This window comes from Ochlerotatus camptorhynchus, unplaced genomic scaffold (genome assembly GCF_037179485.1).
Source record: "Ochlerotatus camptorhynchus isolate MF236.1 unplaced genomic scaffold, CSIRO-AGI_Acam_v1.1 ptg000284l, whole genome shotgun sequence".
Lineage (NCBI taxonomy): Eukaryota > Metazoa > Arthropoda > Insecta > Diptera > Culicidae > Ochlerotatus > Ochlerotatus camptorhynchus.
The window spans coordinates 5211645-5232746 of record NW_027040773.1 but is presented as its reverse complement, the minus strand read 5'-3'; the positions used below and the strand labels follow the sequence as shown (position 1 = coordinate 5232746).

The window sequence follows — 21102 nt, the reverse complement described above, 5'->3', positions numbered from 1 at the left end:
GCTTACTTTCGACTCCGAAGGATGCTCCGCTCGAATCAAGTTTTCTGCTACACGAAAGGGGACTATCTACAAGACGCTAATTAAACCGGTGGTCCCCTAGGGCCACGAGACCTGAACTATGCTCGTGAAGGTCCAACGTGGTGTTTTGAACGAAAGGTATTGTAGGGAACAGATGGAAGACGGAACGTGGAGGAGGCCAATGAATCGTGAATTTCACCAGATGCTGGAAGAACCACCCAGCACCCACACCGCTAAAATTGGGCGACTACGATTGGCTGGGCACGTTTTAAGAATGTCGGACGACAGACCGGTGAAAATGGTTCTCGATAACGACCCGACGGGAACAAAATGAAGAGGTGAGCAGTGGGCAAGGTGGACCAGGTGGAAAGCGACCTGCGGGGCCTTTGCAGATTGCATGGCTGCTGGTGACGTACAGCCCTGGATCGAATAAAATTGAGACGCCTTCTGTGTATACATTTTTATTATATCATTATTAAGGAGACTTTCCGGTTCGTCTCCGGATATGTGCATAAATAGCAAAGGACATTCAAGCCTTAACATGAATGGTAGGGTAAGTATGAAATCGACCAACTTGCTTAAAACTTGCAAGCAATCTTTATCTCAAGCAGGGCGTCACAATATCAGCTTCAATCGACCAGATCAATGCGACGAAGAAATGCTGGCTTTCTTTTTCTGCTAAAGTCGCAGCATTCTAGAACATCAGTCGGTGTCCACAAACAAATGCTCAATCGCGGGTCTCTCTTTCTCCCGTCGCTCCATTGGTATTTTTCTCAAGCTTCGATGAAACGGACGAGCGAAAGAGCCCTCGACTTTGATAGTTTCGTCTTTCAGAGGTTTCGTGACGTATATGACGGAAAATGAAAATATATATTTAAAGCATTTCGCACGTGAAAACACTTGAAGATTACACGTAATATGTTTAATTCATCTTCCATCCACATATATCTTAAAAAAATACCGAAAACGGTACATAACGCATATTAAACAAATTGAAAGAGCGGCGATAGACTGTTCGTGAAAGGGATTGAAAGGCAAAATGAGGTTTCGTTTAACTAGAAAATCGACGTTACTTTCATTGAAAGCAATGAGCAAAGCAACGACGAGAAGATCCATAGCCAGCCTTTCCTTCTAAGCGTGCTTCTTTTTTCATTTTTGTTTCGTGATGATAGTCTAGCTAGGCGTTATAGAAATTATGGATTGAACACGTTGTATGAAAGAAACAAAACTCGAGTCCATTTTAGAGCTTCGAAAATGTAGAGTGCTGATCTAAAGTGTCTAGATTGTATGAAACAAACCACCAACTGATCATGAGCATGATTGACCGCCCACGGTTGCTATTCCGTTATTACCAGATCACCTGGAATTATATAGAGAACTAAAAGATGATGCTTGGGACTAACAATCATCCTCAATGTTGTGCAATGTGCGTGCACACGCTTGGAGAAAGGCGACTAACAACTTATGAACATGAAGGCATCTGGTATTGAGCATGAGCATGAGCATGAGTATGATTGACTGTTTGTGGATGCAACTCCGCTATTGACGGATCAGCTGAGAACCAATAGACGTTGCTTGGGATTAGAAATCACCCTCAATGTGTAAATACTGCTGATCTAAAACTAAACTATACCAGTGCCTGCCATTTCCGAATGCTGGTCAAGAAAGGAATGGGTAGGAATATGTTGACGCAGTGGCGTCCCGTAACTTCACTTTTTACCTGTGCACCAACTTTCAAAAACAGATTTAAAGCCATATTCATACTCGAATCGGTTGAAAAATACACCTAATCTTCTAGTTTACTCGATATCTATCCATGGCAAGCAATATTTTGATAATTGTTATGTTTTGAGAGTTGGTGCACAGGTAGATTGAGGTTAAGCAAACGCCACTGTGTTGACGAAATACTCGCTTTAATGAAAGCCGAGAAAACCTCTGCACTCCCACGAGATATCACTGGGATGTTGGATAAAAGGGTTGGGATTGCAGCAAGATTCGTTCTTGGTAAACGATATGCTGAATTGATGTCTTGACGATTCAATAGTGCGAAGGAGCGTGGGATTGAATGGACGTTCTTCTGACCTGTAAGCAAAATCGGTCGCCATTAGACCACCGAGCTCCTTATTTCACAAAACAATTACGACCACGTTTCCGTTCGACTTGTTGTCATCCCGGCTACCTCAGCGATAACGACAACAACTGCAGGGCTGGTAGCAAGTCACTTTTTAGTTACTTGGTCACTTTTTTCAAGCCAGTCACTAAAAAGTCTCTTTTTTTAGGCCAAGTCACTAAAGTCACTTCTGCTTGTAATAAGTCACTATGTCAAAGTTTTTTAAACATGAATTTATTTCAAGATTGATCTTTCTTCTAAATAGGCCTACAACAATTCGAAGTTGACGACCTTGTATAGAGTTTTTTTTTACGTTTAGTCGTTCATCTCTATCTGCAGGGTGTTCGCTTATTTGGCTATATAAAGCTCCCTGAGTTTTCCAGGTTTTCCATAACTTTGGCGGATAGTTTCCAAATTTATAATAAGAATGCTATTCATGAAATGCCTTAAAAATATGTTTTTAACGCAGACGTTTTTAAGACATGCCAATGAGTTTTAAAGAAACAGATTTACTATCAAATCCATTAAATGTTGAAGTAAATCTAAGATCACAAAATTTTTATTGTCTTGACGATTAGTACTAACAAAAATATGGAAAATTTAATGAAGTTCTATTGATCTCAGAAAAGCTAGATCAAGAGATCTTTGGGGAATTCCGGATATCATAAGGGGAAGTCCCCGAAACTTTAGCCCAGACTATTGAATTGGTTCAAAAATCTATAAGCGTGAGTTTAGACAGATTCAGGATAGTTCCATGATGTTCTGAAATAAAATCAAGAACTCATAAGATGTTCCGAAAGATTCAGTACTGAGACCTTCAAAAATTAATGAAAACTTCAGCAATATTTCAAAAACTTCACAGAAATCCAGAGCATTCCAGGAAAGTTTATAGGTGTTTGCAATAATTCCATTTATTTTATAGCAGCAGAGTTGAGAGTTTTAGGGAAGCTCCGAGAACATCAAGACATATCAGAGAATTAAAAAGCAGTTCAAAAAATTTCAAGGAAATTGCAGAAACCGGAATTTCCGGAAACTTCGGTTTGCTCAGAGAAAATTTATGGAACGCAATAAAAATTATGTGAACAACCGGAAAATGTAAGAGTTTTTCAAGGGTGTTATATCATGGAAATTTCAAGATCTAAAAAAATACGAAAATTTAACTATCAGATGACATCAGAAAAATCGCAGTAACAAAAGGAAATTTGCAGCGACTTGCAAAAAGTTCCTTGGAATTATTGAATATACCAAGAATTTAATGATTGATCCGAAAACTTAAGAAGCCTCAGGGAATTATAAATATGTATCAGAAAATTTACTGGAACATTTGATCAATTTAGAGAAATTAAGGTAAGCATATAAATCTTCTGGGATGTCCAGGCTTTCCAGGGAAAATTAGTGTTTTAAGGCAAAGTTACGTGAGCGTTTATAAACTTAATAAAACTTAAGTAAAATTGCAGTAAAATGGTGGGTTCTTTAAAAAAAATACTAAGATATTCAGGGCAGACTAGAGAATTTTAAGGAATTGAGAAATATTTTGGGTAGTTTTAAAAACATCAGGAAACTCTAGACTGTTGAAAAAGTTATGAATAAGCTTCGATAATTTGAACTTCAGACAAATCTTGAGAACTTCAGTGAAAATCATGCAGCTATATTAATTATTTCGCTGAGGAAGTTTAAAAAAGTTCCTCAAATTTCAGAATAACTTCGAAAACTTCACAGAACTACAGAAACATTTCGAGAACTTCATAAAAGTTTATGGAACTTAAGGGAATATCCGAGAACTTCAGGAACTTTTATGGACATTTCACCCCCCTCCTCCTCAAATAAGTATAGTTAAGCTGCAAAAACAAAGAGAATTTCAGGGGCGTTCAGTTCCATTAGTTTCACTAAATTAGCGGGAAAATTCAAGAAGTTCCCAGATTGTCAGAGAATTTCAGAGATATTAAAAAAAAAAATATTAAATTCATGGAAGTACAGTTGTGTTCGATAAAATAGCAGCGCATGCTGATTTTCATACAAAATGGTCAACTTTGACATGATGTAACTTATGTTAACTTATGATCAATTGAGCTGAAACGTTCGCCAAACAACTACAAATATGTTCAATTTTACGATTACAAAATATTAAATTTTTGGAAGCACCTGCCGGAAAGTGAGACACCAGGTGAAATTGCTCAACATAATAGCAGTACTAATAATTTTCATTTCAGCTTAATTTTGAGATTTATTACATAGGGTGGGTGAGCCAGTAGTGGAGGTACTAAGCCAATTTATTAATTAAACAATAAATATACGATGTACACACAATTGTCATACGTCAATCTATAGCTTGCAACCTCTATTTTGATAGAAAAATATTACACTGTAATCACTGTAAACACTCATCCTCCATTAATAGGAACACTGTTCCAGTAGTTGTGGTAGTTGCTAACTTTGGTTCCTATAATAGTGGAATGCGTTGGTTTCTTATGGGTTGCACTATTATAGGAACAATACCGCAAATATAGGTGCAAAGGAGTGAAAATCTTAAGGAAAATTAATGATTTTCCGTAATTTGTGGGCTAATTTTAAGTTTGAAATATGCAAATATGCTTTATTCTAGGATAGCTACCGATGAAAAATAATCTTATCCGGGTCCTCCTCACTATTCCGGCACAACCTCCATACCGCAACTATAGATACACCAATATTACTGGAACACCTGCCCTAATACTTTAAAATGTTTAAAATATTTGCAGCACGTAAATTTTCAAATAAAAAACTGCAATTATTTTGAACAATTTTACCACTTACCGGCAGGTGCTTCCAAAAATTTAATATTTTGCTTCGTTTTAGCTCAATTGATCATAAGTTAACAAAGTTACATCATGTCAAAGTTGACCATTTTGTATGAAAATCGGTATGCGCTGCTATTTTATCGCACACAGCTTACAACAAGCTTCATGAGAACTGCAAACACTTTAGAGAAGTTTCGAGAGCTTCGAGAAAGATATCGATCTCGATAATAAAGCTCAAAAAAAAAAAAAAAAATCAAGAATGAACAGATATCCTCAGAGCAGAGATATTCCAGAGCATGGAAATTACATAAATTTTTTTAAAAAGTTTCGAAAAATTCAGTGATTTGTTAACACTTAAGAGAAGATTCATGATCGATAGGAAAATTGGGAAAACTATAGGAAGTCCGAAAAAGTTTAGAGAAGTTAAAAAATATGATGAGGTATTGCGAGCATCAGGCTAGTTTCTCAAACTACAAAAGAACTTCAAATCAGTTTAATTAACTTCAGGAATATTTTGGAAAATTTCAAGTGGTTCTGAAGACCTCAAAATAGTCCATTCCATATTCAACGGAGATTTCCCATTAAAATGCGCTTGGAGTTTACTATAAATTCCTCAGAACTGTTGAACAGATTGCAGTTGATGTTTTTCTCATAGCTTTTTTTTCCAGAACTCCGGGGGAATGAGATCCTTAGAAATTATAATAAAATTCCATGAGCCTTAAAACTGACCCCAGATTCTTGAAAATTTCTTGAAGTATTATAATAACTTTTCAGTTCAGAATTTATAAAATTTGTGGGAAATATGCATATTCTAGAACCAAAAAACTAAATCATTTGAAGCCTCTGAATGTCAAAAATGTATTTGTTACTGAAGGTTAATCCATTCTGGATCTATAAAGTTCAATGTCTGAATGAAAGTAACTAGGAATATCGAATTCTTAGTAAGAAAATTATTAAATTTCCTGAGTATTGATAAAATTCCAGGTATGTTCAGGTTAAATAAAATTCCATGAGAATTTCTGGTTTTTCAGATAGTAGAAGCTTGGAGGTTTAGTCATAAACTTTCTATTGAATCTATCGCTTTAAAGGTTCTTATCGTACATATTTAAGTGCTTATGAGAATCGAATTGAATAAGTCTAAAACATCAAACATTTATTTGGTATGCCATCAGAACGACTAATTTTCTTCCCTTAGGTCACTTTTTAGTCAATTTTTTACAACTATAAGTCGCTATTTGGTCACCTATTTCTTCAAAATGGTCACAAAAATCAATATTTTTGACAGCATTGATCGCTACCAACCCTGCAACTGCTCTTCAGAAGAATTTGGTTTGAATTTCCAATCTACACGCCTTTCCTAAAACTCAAATATTACTAATTTTACGTACCCGGCCCTTCAACCGAATTTCTTTTCGCTTTACATCATATTATAAAAGAAAGCCGATTTAAAGTATAACTCTATGATGTAAAGGAGCTTGGGATTGAACCAATAATTTTCTGCTCAATACGCAACATCGGTCGCCACTAGGCCATCGAGCTCCTCATGTCAGCGACAACCTCACAGACGACGACAACAAGTGCTCTTGAGAAGGATTTGATATGGATTTCCGATCAACACGTCATAATCATAAAGTGGCAACCACCAAGCAGCTAAGCTCCTCAATTCATTTTTTGATACGTTATTTGGTAAAGATTGAATTAAATTTAAGCAAATGATTGGAAAGGATCTCATGCGAATGATCTTTAATTAGGTGGCCTCCTAATGTTTCATAACCTTAAAATGAACCGCTGTTACAAGTTTACCGCTTAACAAATATTTATCCATGTTAAAAAAGTAAACTCTAATGCGTCGTTATTTCTGCTATAAATGTCCTTCTGGATATCCGGATTCACCGGGATAATGGTCAATTCTTAGAAGTAGTCCTAGAGATTCGCGAGTTTTTCTAAATTACATACAATCATGATCATAGATGAAATATGCTTTCACCATATCGATTCTGTCACCGAGGAGTCTCTGGATATCCGGAATATCCGAGAAAATGGTCAATTCCTGAAAGTAGACCTAGAGATCCGCGTTTTTTAGGAAATGTGAAGAACCCTTAGTTGAGAAGATATATCTCAGTGGCATGTTGATTTGGTCCTCCGGTGGTTATTAAACACCTTTCTGGATATCCGGATTCATCGGGAAAGTTACCTATTCTCAAAAGTAGTCGTAGAGATTCGCGATTTTTTCTAAAATGCATACACTCTTGATTATAGAGGACATATATCACCACCATAGAGATACTGCACTGGGTCGCCAGAAAACAATTCTCAAGATATCTGAAATCACCGGAAAAGTAGTCATTTTCTGGAAGTGGATGTAGAGCTCTGCGATTTTTTTTTAGAAAATTCATAAAGCCCTTAGTTGAACAAATATATCTCAGCACCATATTGATTGGATCCCCCGGTAGCCATAAAGTGCGCTTCTGGATATCCAGTTTCACCGGCAAAATGGTCAATTCCTTAAAGTTATCCTAGTGATTCGCGATTTTTCTAAATTGCATGCAATCTTGAGCATAGAGGAAATATGCCATCACCATATTGATTACACTAGTTCACAGCATATTTAAACTTTGTACGCTGATGGTCATTTCCCATGTAAAATCATGCGCTGTATGTGTACATCCTGCATATGGCAGACGAACCCGAATCATTATCCACGATATTCAACGAAAAAACGATATGCATGACCATTATTCCGCGCACATCCTCCTCAAGCGATTCCAACCACACAACAACTCAGTAAATTATAGTTGCAACCTATATACATAGACAGAAATAATTATATGGATGGTAAATAAACTTAGCTGAGCTTTCCAAAGCGTTAGTTAGAACAAACGGCATCTCATACCACATAACAGGAAGGATTTGACTCTACATTCAACTCATACCACTGATTACTGCGACAAACACTAGGGACACGTGGGATTTGATAATTATCACTTGTAACTCTTTTCCAATCGCCCTTCTGTGCTTTCAATTTTAATTTTTCTAGATAAATGTTAAGTTTTCAATTTTTGCTAGAACGAAATCGATGCAGCAAAACAAAAACACCTCATTTTCGCAGCGCGGCCTACTTCGATCAAACACGATGATTTAGTTAGCTATGTGACCGTTAAATTATTTAATATGAAAGGGCCTGAGATTGAGCCCACGCACTTCTGCTCAGTAAGCAAAAACGTTCGCTGTAAGACCACCGAGCCCTTCATATCACAACACATCATTTATGATTGAATTGGTGTTGTAAATATTCAAACCCGATGACGGTAGCTGTACTGTACACTGAATTTAACATTCGACTATCACCAGTCCAAGTCGGTCTTATTACAAATAGTTCATCAGCAAAACAACATAAGCCGCACGTGCACCACACAGCCATAACAGTTGGATCTTTCCCAAAAAAAGGTGTCATTTTGCCCCTTTGCTGTTGGGTGCAGAGCTGTGCAGCTTGCAGCCAAGGTCCACTGCAGTAGCAACAGCAGCATCATCATCATCATCAGTGTGACCTAGTTTCTGGACAATCACCGGCGACCAAACTTTGCGAGAAGCAGCACAAGTGAGACGGCAATCAAAGCCAGAGCACCATAATGATTAAAGATCGAAAATTAAATTAAATCGACTGTCATAATTTAGGGTGCTTTTCGATTTTCCATCAGCTTCACACTGCTGCCGAAACGGATGCAACTGCGATCTGCTGTTGGGCTTGGGCAGGTGCAAACATCACACCGACTGACGCGTGCCTTTTCGGGGTGAAATGAAAAACGAGAAAAATTGCACTTCACGTGCAATTGCATGATTGACGACGATGACGACGGAGAAGAAGAAGTTGGTGGTGAACATTTGCAGGGCACCGATGAAAAGCATCCATTTCGCTAGAACCGTCGTAATGCTATGAGAGCAAAGAATGGTGCCCAGCGTCCATACCAAGTCGAAAAGCTCCAAGTACCTAGATGAAGCAGAATGGATATTTTTTTTTGAAAACAAAACCTCTAAAGCCTTTTGTTTTTTTTTTTTGTGAAAGAGAAACGGCGAAAGGAAATGTTTTTGCTCCCATTGGTTGTCGATGAATGGAAACAAGGGAGAAATGTAAATGTTGTACACAGCCATGCTTTAGGTAAAGCGCTCTGCATCAAAAATTAGTGATGCATTTTTTATAATGCTCCATTATCGCTCCATTCTATGAAGCGCAAGTCGAAGAGAGTGCAAGAAGGAGAGTTCTTCTCCATAGAAAGGAATGATTTCTCAAGTATTATCTTCTTCTTATTTTTTTTTGGTTTTATTACGTCCCTACCTTCACGCCGGCCCTCAACTTACTGTTCTAGATGCAATTCCATCGTTGTTAATTGAGAGCTTTCTACACTGTAATCCAGTCTGTAAGGTTTTACTGAGGTTTTGAGTTGCGTAACTGTTCGGTAAAAGTTTAATAGTCTGTGGAGGATTTAGAAATCAGAACATAGATTCCGAACTTGTACAGGCTTAGTTCTGTAAACCAAATTGAATTATAGAAAATAAAATTTGCTGATTTAATTGATTCGTTATGGATAAGGGTCATTTGCATTTTTTTCCAACTTTTTCAGCAATTCAAAAACCCAATTAAAACAATATTTACTCCTGTAAAATAATCTAAGTGTGTAAAACTGTACCATTTTTGCATTTGCATACTTGTGTGGCAAATACAATCATACTGTATTGCCTAGGGAAGTCGAGCAATTTTTTCAACCCGAAAAATTCCTAGACCGGACCGGGAATCGAACCCAGTCCATGTTGCATGGTGTTGCTTTATAGCTGCGCCTTTATCGGCTGAGCTAAGAGAGGTCCCTTAAGTATTATCTATTTCTAGAATTAATGCATCGCCAATTTTAGGTGTACTGTTGATTTTTTCAACGGAAAGTTAGTTTGTGCACAGAGCGTGAGCAGCTTCATGTAGTTGCACACCTAAGTAATATGTATCCTCTAGGAACAAGAGGGGAATTCTTGAATTGGTAACAATGCATTCTCCTAACTGTGCCAAACGATATGCTTTTCGTTATTTTGCTTACTGCATCATTACGGCCAAGTTAATGATATGCTGTTCGTATTTTTTCAACATGTTTATGATGAGTGGAAAATTATGGTTTGAGGGGGACCCAATTGATGCGGATGAGTCTGTATTCTAATTGGTGTTTTAGTGATATAATTTTATTCAGAGGTGCTGTGAGCACTGATCCGCGATCCGGTTGGTTCCCCCCGAGCAGCATGCTACATTTCATCTACCAGCTGCACTTGTTTTTTTTTTTGTGTGGAATTTTGCCATAGTTCAACTTCAGTATTGGTGCCTTCACGTACTACTCTTGGGACCACAATGTTGTTGCATTTACTGTTTTCCGTTGCCTGTATGATACACATACACCTGTACAGGTTAGTTTAGGTGTTGCTTTTCCTAAGTACTTTGCTTATGCAGTGTGTTTCTTTTGCTGGCATAATAATTGAATGATTATCGCAATGATGGCTTCGATGGGTCTGTTCGAGAGAGGCAGCCACTCTAGAGGCCCATGTACAAAGTATTTGGGGTTTTAGAGCACACTTCCAAAGTGTTTTGAGCAAGTTTTGTATGAATCGATCAATGCCTCACAATATTTGATCAAAAGTTATTCTATTATTTAGATCAAAACAAAGGACAATTCTCGTTAATCATAACATCAGGTTACTATTTTATTACGATTTTTTTTATTATTGCTCTAAAATAACTTATCTGAGCACTTACACTGATAGACAAAATAAAGTGCCCACCTCATCATTATTTGAATTTCTCTCATTTATTTGGTTCAAATTAAAGTAAACACACTGTAGTATTTGTTGATATCTTTTTTATATTCTTTTAAAGTTAATACTAAAAAAACGAGTTTTACTCAAAGAAAAAAATCAATTTTTATTGAAAAAAAAAAGTAGTTAAAACATGAAAAATCTATGTTTTCGATAATTTTCCATCGGAAAACCCCTCGATTTATTTATTTATTTATTTGTCTGCATCAACCGGCTGTGTATAGCCCCAATGATGATTTAAGTAACTTATATAGGTAAATCAAAAAATAAAAACTAAGAATAAAATACATAAATAAAACACACAATCATTCACGGTTAACTGTGCCAGAAAAGAACGATGAGAAGCATCTTCGTAGCAGCTGTCGAGGCATATGGAAATCGAAGATGCCCGAGACTCGATTGAACACTCGTTGCAGCCCACCTATTGCACCGTTCATGCCATAGTTTGTGCGCTGAAGTGGCAATCTCAGCATAACGTTGTTGCGTAGCGCACGGGGTTGGACGTTAATGTTGACTTGCCTCAAGATTGCACTGCAATCAATTCTACCTTCTAAAGTGTCCGCAATGAACAGGGCCCTAGAGGTGTCTCTTCTAGTTCGGAGAGGCTCCAGATCAATCATCTGGCAACGACTTTCATAGCTGGGCAGATGAAATGGGTCTCTCCAAGGCAGCATCCGCAGAGCGAATCGAAGAAAACGGCGTTGAACGGACTCAACTCTCTTAGCACCATTGTTGTAGTTTGGACTCCAGACCACAGAACAATATTCCAGAATGGATCGCACCAAGGAACAGTACAGTGACTTCAAACAGTAGATATCGGAGAAATTCTTTACTATCCTGAAGATAAATCCCAGTATCCTAGACGGCTTGTCGACAACGTACGAGATGTGCTGCTTGTACGTAAGTTGAGAATCCAGAATAACACCCAGATCTTTCACATAGTTCACACGGTCGATTACAGTGCCGATAAGTTTGTATTCAAATGTGATTGGTTCTTTCTTCCGAGTAAAAGTGATCACTGAGCACTTAGTGGGGTTAACCACCATTCGGTTCAAATTACACCAGCTGGCAAAGGCTTCGAACTGACGTTGAAGGAAGTGACAGTCATCAATCGAGCGGATTCGTAGGTAGATTTTAAGATCGTCTGCATACGATAGTCGTGGGCCTTCGATGACCAAGTTCACGTCATTGAAGTAGAGTAAGAAAATCAAAGGTCCCAGGTGACTTCCTTGAGGTATTCCTGACGTAGCTAGATAGATATTGGACCGGTTGTCGGTGTATATTGGATATTGGACCGGCTGACAAGTCGGTGTATATGACGTCTGTTTGAGTCCTCTCTGCCATGCTTACCGTAAGATACGATGTCAAACACAGCAAATTTGTGGAAGTAGAACGACCGGAAGTGAAGCCGTGTTGATCACCTCTTAGATACTGCTTACAATGAGAGAGTAGAGGCTCCATGATGACTAACTCGAATAACTTCTAAACTGCACTCAACGACGTAATTCCACGATAATTGTCCACATCCCGTTTGCTGCTCTTTTTGTGGATAGGAAACATATGTGCGAATTACCAACAAGATGGAAATGTACCACTCGAGATGGACAATCGAAATAGGTGAAGCATGGGCATCAGCAACCTGGCGATATGCTTTTTCAGGAATACGGATGGAACGCCATCGGGTCCTGGATTGAAGGACGACTTGAGTTGTGATGCGGCAGTGGAAATCATCTCGACGTTGACATCCATCGCACCTAGTGTTTGACCGTACAGTGGAACATTACTAGCTGCTAGGGTAACGTGTTCGTCAGTTAATCTCTCATTCGTGAAAACACTGGCAAACTTCTCAGAAAACAAGCGACAGATCTGCTGAGGAGTCGAAGCAACTGCTCCATTCAACACCATTGAAGAAGGTAGGCCGGATTCCTTGCGCTGCTCATTTACGTAATTCCAGAATGACTTCGGGTGCGACTTGAGTTTCCTCTGAATCCCTCGTTGATATCGCGAATAGCATCGACGGCTAACTCGCTTGAACTCATAATTGAGCCTAACGTAGTGACGTTTCAGCGAAAGCGTACGATACTTAGTGAATTTTCTAAATGCGGCTCTCTCAAAGACCGGATCGTGATTGTCAGCAACAGTGACAACCAAGGGAGGGTGATGATGTACTTGCTTTACTAGTGGAGAAGGTGCCATGGAGATGAAAGGAGCGGTGTCCTAAACGCTAACGAAGCAGAGGTCCAGGCTGCGGTTGTTTTCGTTGACTACGTGGTTTATTTGAGATAGTGTTGCTGTACTATAGCAGTCGAGAAGGCTAACTGATCCTGTATGAAATACAGAGTGTACAGGGTCTGGGTAGAGAAAGCCGCTGTGAGATGGTTTCCAGGAAACGCCGGGTAGATTGAAGTCACCCAGAACGATTATCTCATCAGTTGGTGTCGCACTCTCCATTATGGTGAAAACGGATTGTTTATGTTTTGATATTTTGACATGTTTTGAAGCAAATGGCTCGACCTGGTGCATTTGTACACGTGATCGCATTTGATTCAGTCCAGGGTGTCCATCCAACCGGGAAATCCGGGAAAAAACCGGGAAAAATGCGGGAAACCCCAAATTGCACCGGAAAAGATCATATATACTCATCCCAAGTAACAATTTTGATTTTATATTAGTCTTGTAGGCCATAATTTGGTCTTGAAGAATCCCTTAAACCTTTAAACTTGTAATGTTACTTGGAATAAAACAACTTTATAACACAAACATCATTATATTCTCTTGCTTACAACTTTCATATTATTCTTTCCTCTCACTCGAAATTTGTTCGCGCCCGGATCAAACGGTGATTTTGTCGTTGATCCTACTACCTATGATAGCTAAATTTATAGAATTTCATATGGTGTCATTGCTTGAATTCTTTTTCTACAGTTTTCCTAGTGAAGTAGTTCCAGTATAAAGGCTGAGCGATACATATCCTGTTACGAAACTACTTCAAGATAGAGAAGCAGATTCATGCCGTCTCAAACTCCTTGCAAACTCCGATCATGCTTGGCATGCAAATGTTCGACACCGGACATAGAGACAAATTAAACATTAATTTCTGCACTTTGTGCTAACCAGATACCAAGATTAGGACATCTTTGAATACCGAGGTTAGTCTATAAAACATAAAGATCTGAATCCATACCTCTCACTCGAAAATCATGCGTGCAAATCTCACCGGGATAAAGCACGAATGATCCGAGAATGTGTGGAAATTACTAAAAAAAAAATACTTTCCTCGAAACTTTGCTAAGCATTCTCAAATCATCCTCTTGGAATCCTGTAAAGATTATTTTAAGATTATTTAAAAAAGCATCATTGGAATTTCCTTGCATTTCTCTTCTCAATTCCAATCCCCAATTGAGAATAACATAATTTGACCTTACTACACATTACATCAGTGGCGTCGCCCTAACCTCAATCTACCTGTTCAACAACTCTCAAAACGTAAACAAACAAAACAATATTGGTTCCAATGGATAAACATCAGTGAAACTAGAAGGCCCGATGCCTTTTGAAACTGATTTGAATGTAAACATGACCCTAAATAACGTTTTCAAAGAACAGGTAAAAAGTGAGGTTACGCGACGCCACTGCATTACATACTGTATTCTTTAGGGTCAACAGTTAAGCGAAATAATAATCTATTTATGCTTCAAGTAAGGATTTGTGTTTTATCATGCGATAAAACTTGTGACGGTACTTGAGATATTTTACCATATTTAACTGTTTCAATTAAACTGGGAAAACTAGGTTAGACAACTGGAAAAAAATGAAAAAAAAACAGGTTTTTAAATTCCTAAATAGAATGACCAGATTGCATTTGTTTCAAACCCGTTATCTTCATGAAAAAATAGGATATACAATTTTTCCATTGTCTATAATCTCGAGATATCAGATTTTTTTGAGGTTTCGAAAAAAATAAACTCTGGTTCCAATCCAATATCTCTTCGTCATCTCGTAAGTTTTCCAAACCCGATGTGTTGGAAAATGGTCTGGGAAACTTTCCCAGTGCTAGAGATTTTTTTCAAAGACCTGAATTTCGATAAATCTTTGAAGGCCGGAAGCTTTAGTATCGGCAAAGATCGAAAGATCATGTAGTAGAATCTTCTTCTTTTTCAGAAGTTCTTTTCCAAGCCCATCAAATTGTATTTTCTACAAGTCAGCAAATTACCAAGCCCAGATTTTAAAGTCATGAAATATTTTCTATATTTCAGAATCATTAAACGTTTCTTGGACTGTGAACTTACATTCTAACATGTTGTAAATTATTCTATGCTTTCTTAGTTTGTCTGAATTAAAGATAACGAATTACTAAGTACCATGCATTAAGCAAAAAATGTCCAATATCTCTAAAATGTATACCAGGATCTTACAACTTTTTTGAAGCTCGAGATTTTTCGAGAAAATTTACCTGTTTCCAGGGCTGGTAGCAAGTCACTTTTTAGTGACTTGGTCACTTTATTCAAGGCAGTCACTAAAAAGTCTCTTTTTTAAGGCCAAGTCACTAAAGTCACTTTTTAGTGTAATCAGTCACTATTTTCAACTTTGTTAGCGTGATTTTTTTTTTAAGATTGATCATTCTTTGCTTTGTGACGTTTAATCGTCTTTCTCTATCTATACGGTGTCTACTCATCTTTCTAAATAAAATTATCTGAGTTTTCCAGAACTTTAACGGATAAATTCCAGGCTTATAATACGAAAGTTATTTTTTAAATGCGTTAAAAATATACTTTTTTTTTATAAATCAAAACAACAGCAATTTACCCAAACGTTTTTAAGACATGGCAATCAGTTTTAATGAAACAGCTTTTCAATCAAATCCATTGAATGTTGAAGTTTAACACTTACTTAATTTAAGTAAGTCCAAGATCTAAAATTATTCAATATCTTGAAGTTTCGCATTCCATGTACTAGTTCAAGATTTTCAAAGTGCCAGAATCAAGAAAAAAGTAAAAAATAAATGATTTATTTCAAGTTCGTAATTAATTTTATGAAAGATTAGAGATTTTCAATTAACTCCGCAACAATGCTAGGAACTTTGGAGAAGTTCTGAGTAATGAAAAGAAATGCTGAGAATTTGAGTGAAGCTCCATAAACAAACTGCGGGAAAGTAAGGGAAGTTAATACGCTGAAAATATGAGAAATTACTGGAAACTTTAAGAATCTCAAAGCATCCGAAAATTTTCAGGAACTTTTATGAACTTCCTAGAATTTCAGAGAACTTCACAGGTGTCAAGCGAACTTGAGAAATATAGAAAACATGAGCGGTATAGTGCAATTTTTTAAGAAGTTCTAAGTATCTCAGAAAAGCTAGATCTAGATTTTATTAGGGAATTTCAGATCTTAAGAGCAGTTTCCGTTAGTCCAGACTTTTGGAGCAGTTTAAAGATCTATAATCGTAAATTTAGGAAAAATTCAGGATAGTTCCATGATGTGCTGAAAAAAAATAGAGAACCATTAAGATGTTCCGATTCTGGGATGTACAGAGGCCTTCGGAGCAATTATGAAAACTTCAGAAATATTTCAGGAACTTCAGGGAAATTTAAAGGTGTTTACGGGAATTCCATTTATTTCCGAGCAGAACTGAGATCCTCGATAGAATTTAGAGTTTTAGCGAAGCTTTGGGAACATCAAAACAGATTAGAGAATCAAAGGGCATTTCAAATAATTTCAAGGAATTGTAGAAACCTTAAAGAAGTTTCGAGAAACTCAGAGGGTCCCCGGAAACTTCAGCAAAGCTCCGAGAGAATTTCTGGAACGTGATAAAAATTATATGAACATCCGGGAAACGTGAGAGTATTTTAACCTTCCTAATGCATTAGGAAAAAGTTACAAAGTTAGGGTCAAAAAAGACCTAAATTGCAACTCACTCCCAAAAATCCATTTTTGAACCGCTTCTTGATCTAGTGGGGTCAAAAGAAAGCTGAAGGATCTTAAAATGGTATCATTTCCAGGATTTTTCCAATTTGGCCATTTAGGTTACCTGGCACCGGTTCCGATAGGGCACAAAAGGACATTTCCAAAAACTCATGTACTGGTACCGTCCGACGGCTCAAAATTTATGATTTTTCATCCAGAAGTAAATAGATATCATGTCATGGACCAAAAGGTGAATATGGCCACATCCGGATACCCAGAACCGGTTCCGGTAGGGCTAAAAAAGGACATTTCCTAAATCACATGTACTGGTATCGTCCGACGGCTCAAAATTTATGATTTTTTATCCAGAAGTAAATAGACATCATACTATGGACCAACAGGTGGATCTGGCTACATCGGGACACCCGGAACCGGTTCCGATAGGGCTCAAAAAGGACATTTCAAAACCTTGGTACTGGTACCGTCCGACGGCTCAAAATTTATGATTTTTCATCCAGAAGTAAATAGACATCATGTCATAGACCAAAAGGTGAATATGGCCACATCCGGATACCCAGAACCTGTTCCGGTAGGGCTCAAAGAGGACTTTTCCTAAACCTCATTTACTGGTATCGTCCGACAGTTCAAAATTTATGATGTTTCATCCAGAAGTAAATAGACATCATGCCATGGACCGAAAGGTGGATCTGGCCACATCTGGATACCCAGAACCGGTTCCGGCAGGGCCCCAAAAAGGACAATTCCAAAACCTCATGTACTGGTACCGTCCGACGGCTCAAAATTTATGATTTTTTATCCAGAAGTAAATAGACATCATGCCATGGACCGAAAGGTGAATATGGCCACATCCGGATACCCAGAACCGGTTCCGGTAGGGCTCCAAAAGGTCATTTCCTAAATCACATGTACTGGTATCGTCCGATGGCTCAAAATTTATGATTTTTCATCCAGAAGTAAATAGACATCATACTATGGACCAACAGGTGGATCTGGCTACATCGGGACACCCGGAACCGGTTCCGATAGGGCTCAAAAAGGACATTTTAAAACCTCATGTACTAGAACCACTACCCTAGAACTAGTTCAAATTTAAAATTTCTAGGCAATATGCATGTTCAAAAACAAAAAAAAAAAACATTTCAAATCTCGTTTTTTTTTTAATTTATTTATTACTGAAGATTAATCCACTCTACCTATAATGTTCAAAGTGTGAATGAAAATAACGAGAAAAATTAAATGCTTCTATTTTAAAATTAATTCTTTTCTTTAAAATATCTTTAGTAATAAAATTATTAAATTCGCTGAGCCTTCCAGGTATTTTAAGGAAACATAAAGTTTCCTGAGGATTCCCGGTTTTCCAGGTTTTTGCAGTAATTGGACACCCTGGCTAATACCGTGGGTTTGGTCATAAACTTTCTATTGAATCTTTCGCTTTAAAGCTTCACATCGTACACTTGTTCATGAGATATTTATTGAATAAGTCTAAAACATAAAACATTTATTTAGTGTGCCATCAGAACAACTACTTTTCTTCTCTTAGGTCACTTTTTAGTCACTATTTTTACAACTATAAGTCACTATTTGGTCACTTATTTCTTCAACATGGTCACTAAAATCACTATTTTAGACAGCAGTGATCGCTGCCAGCCCTGTGTTTCCAGAATAATGATAATTATTGATACGCTCCAGAACACTTGTCTAGGGTACAGAGATATGAAAATTTGTCTATGTTTGAAATTTTACAAAAGTTTCTATATTCTATATTGCTTGTCTTAAAATTCAAATAACGTCTCTAGATAGTCTCAAGATTGCTGGTTGGTCAGATATTAGTGAATTCAGGTTGATCAGGAAATCTGAAGATCTTAAACTAGTCAAATATTCAATTGGCTCTTTCAAGATGGCAGATCGGTTAGGAATTACTAAAAGATCTCCAGCTGATCGACGATCACAATAAAGTCCGCTGGATTTTTTTCAAGGCTTCAGGTTGAACAAGTATTATTGTGAAGACATTCTCCCAACACTGTACGTTGATCAGGAAGTATTCAAAAGATCTCCAGCTAATCGAATATTTCAGTGAAGTCCTGTGAATATTCAATTGGATCAAGTTTTATTCTTAAATATCCGACTTTGGTTACATTATTCATATTCAACATATTCAGGAAGAAGCTTAAAATATGAAATCAAAAACTTCATTTATTTAACAAAAATCTTCATATGCCAGGTTAAAATTAAAAAAAAATCCATCGGAAGTCTTCTTCAGCTTTCGCATGTCTTGAAACAACTTCACAAATCATGAGATGTCTTTAAAATGTCTGCATGAAAAAAATACCTTCACAGAATTTAAAATGTCTTCAAAATGAAGATATGTCTTTGCATGTGGTGTCCCTACTAATTGAAGAAATCTCCATTTTTGCATCTTTCTTCGAAGGAGATGAAACTTACCAATATTAAAACAATTTACTATCTTTGTTCACTTCCCGGGATCCCGGGATTTCTCGGGATGGTGGAAACCACCGGGAAATGGAAACTCTACCTATAACCATCAGAAATTTGAGTTTCATGGCGACGCAACCAGCAGGTAGTTGGAAAGTAAATTATAAGATTCACAATTTCGAAAATATTTTTAATTTCTAACTTTTTAAGTATTCAGAGGCGCATTTCCGGCCAATGTTTGTTCTTGGTTGGGAACCAATATACAAAACTCATTCAAAAGTACATTTATGTATATGGTTAAGCATTCGATACGATTTCCCTACTTGACAATTGTAATGTTGAATTCGATTTCAAAAACTCATGATTATAATTACCTTGATAGAACATAGAGGAGTCGAATGAGGTTATGTTTGCGCAGCGTGTCTTGGCTTTTCCATATGTATCAAAATGGAAAAAGTTTACCCAGATAAAAAACGCCAGCATCTGAGAAAACTTAACGCAGCTTCCTTAAAAAATATATTTACTCAGATCTGGGTACATGAATGTTTACCCATTTTTGGGAAGGTTCAGTTTTGAACGGACTGGGTAGACTCTATCAAATTTTGAGCAGTTTTAAAATAGTGTGTAGGCTTTTAAGGCTTCTGTAGTAAGCTCTCACCTTAAAACAAATCTTCGGTTTGAATAAAATTGTAATATAATTTAAAACAAGTAATTTTTCCCAATACTGGGTAAAATTTTACTCAACTGTGAGTTGTTTTTGATAGTCTTGTTGATATTGATCTGTCAACTGCTAAGCGCTCAATTTACAGTGTACTAGTCACCTTTCGTGTCGCTACACTCAAAAAATAAAACACATTTCCAATGGAAAATATCCATTAGAATTTCACATAACTTTCATGTGATCTCATAATTGGGAATCGCACTACAAGATCACATGAACCTTAAGTGACCAATGAAATTTATTTGATTTATCACATAGAATTCATGTGATCATATGAATGTTATGTTATGTGTTATTTTGTTATTGGAAAAATATCATGTGCGCTCCCAATGGAAACTATATGAAAACTTTTTTCGGTATAGTGCCGCTAGTGTCGGGAAAAATCTGGCCTTAGGAATAATGGAAGAGTGAACCATATTGTTAATTTATAATATTGGTAAAAGCCAAGTAGAGAGAGAGAGAGAGATCTTGACACAGTTATTGGGTTCAGTTTTTATTCCGCTTTATATCTAAAATAAGAGAAGTGCCACCGAGAACAATCCGTTAATTTGAAACGGCAAAAGTCTAGTTCGTTTATTTGTAAGGCTCAATCGCGTTAGCTTTACGGTGCCCATAATTAATTCTTTGTTTGTAACAAAATTCACTTAGTAGGAGTTGGGCCGAATACTCGCGGCTTACCCGAGGTTAGAGGGGTACATTATTGAAGGATACGAAAAGCGGATGAGCTTGAGGGTAGGGTTTTGTTGTCTCATTAGAGCGATGTCGCCAGTATGAACGGTAGTGTGATTCTAGATTCGTCTTGAGTTCGACCGGATATGGTGACCAGAGGGCGACGATGAGACTCATCAAGACGGGAGACAAGACAAACAAAAACTAATAAAGAGATACAAAAGACAAACGAATTAACGGCAACAGTAATAGGAGCGATTTTCGCGATATTTTAGATTAAGATTTAGATTCTCTAAGAGATGAACGAACCAGTCCAAGGCTGAAAGTCTTTTTAATAGAATTAGTAAATGAAAAAGCCAGTTTTATGGAAATATACAGTTTATACAAGTTCAAAATCCTCCTTGAAAAATTCACCTCGTCCATGATCTCAAGTCTATTTTTATGCCTACGAAAAACCCTGACAAATTTTCCAAGACTGGGTGTTAGAAAACTCTGAAGACATTAAAAATTTAAGAAATTCAACGTGAAAATTATGCAATCCTGCAAATTTCACAACAATAATTTGACCAAAATGCATTAAATCTTACGACCAGACGGAACTCTATAAA

General features: G+C 37.2%; 1 protein-coding gene across 1 annotated transcript in view; it reads left to right on the top strand.

The window, feature by feature from the left end:
• GckIII (Germinal centre kinase III) overlaps nucleotides 1-21102 on the top strand; it is a 222135-nt gene that overhangs the window by 5386 nt on the left and 195647 nt on the right. The gene's annotated exons all lie outside the window — the stretch shown is intronic.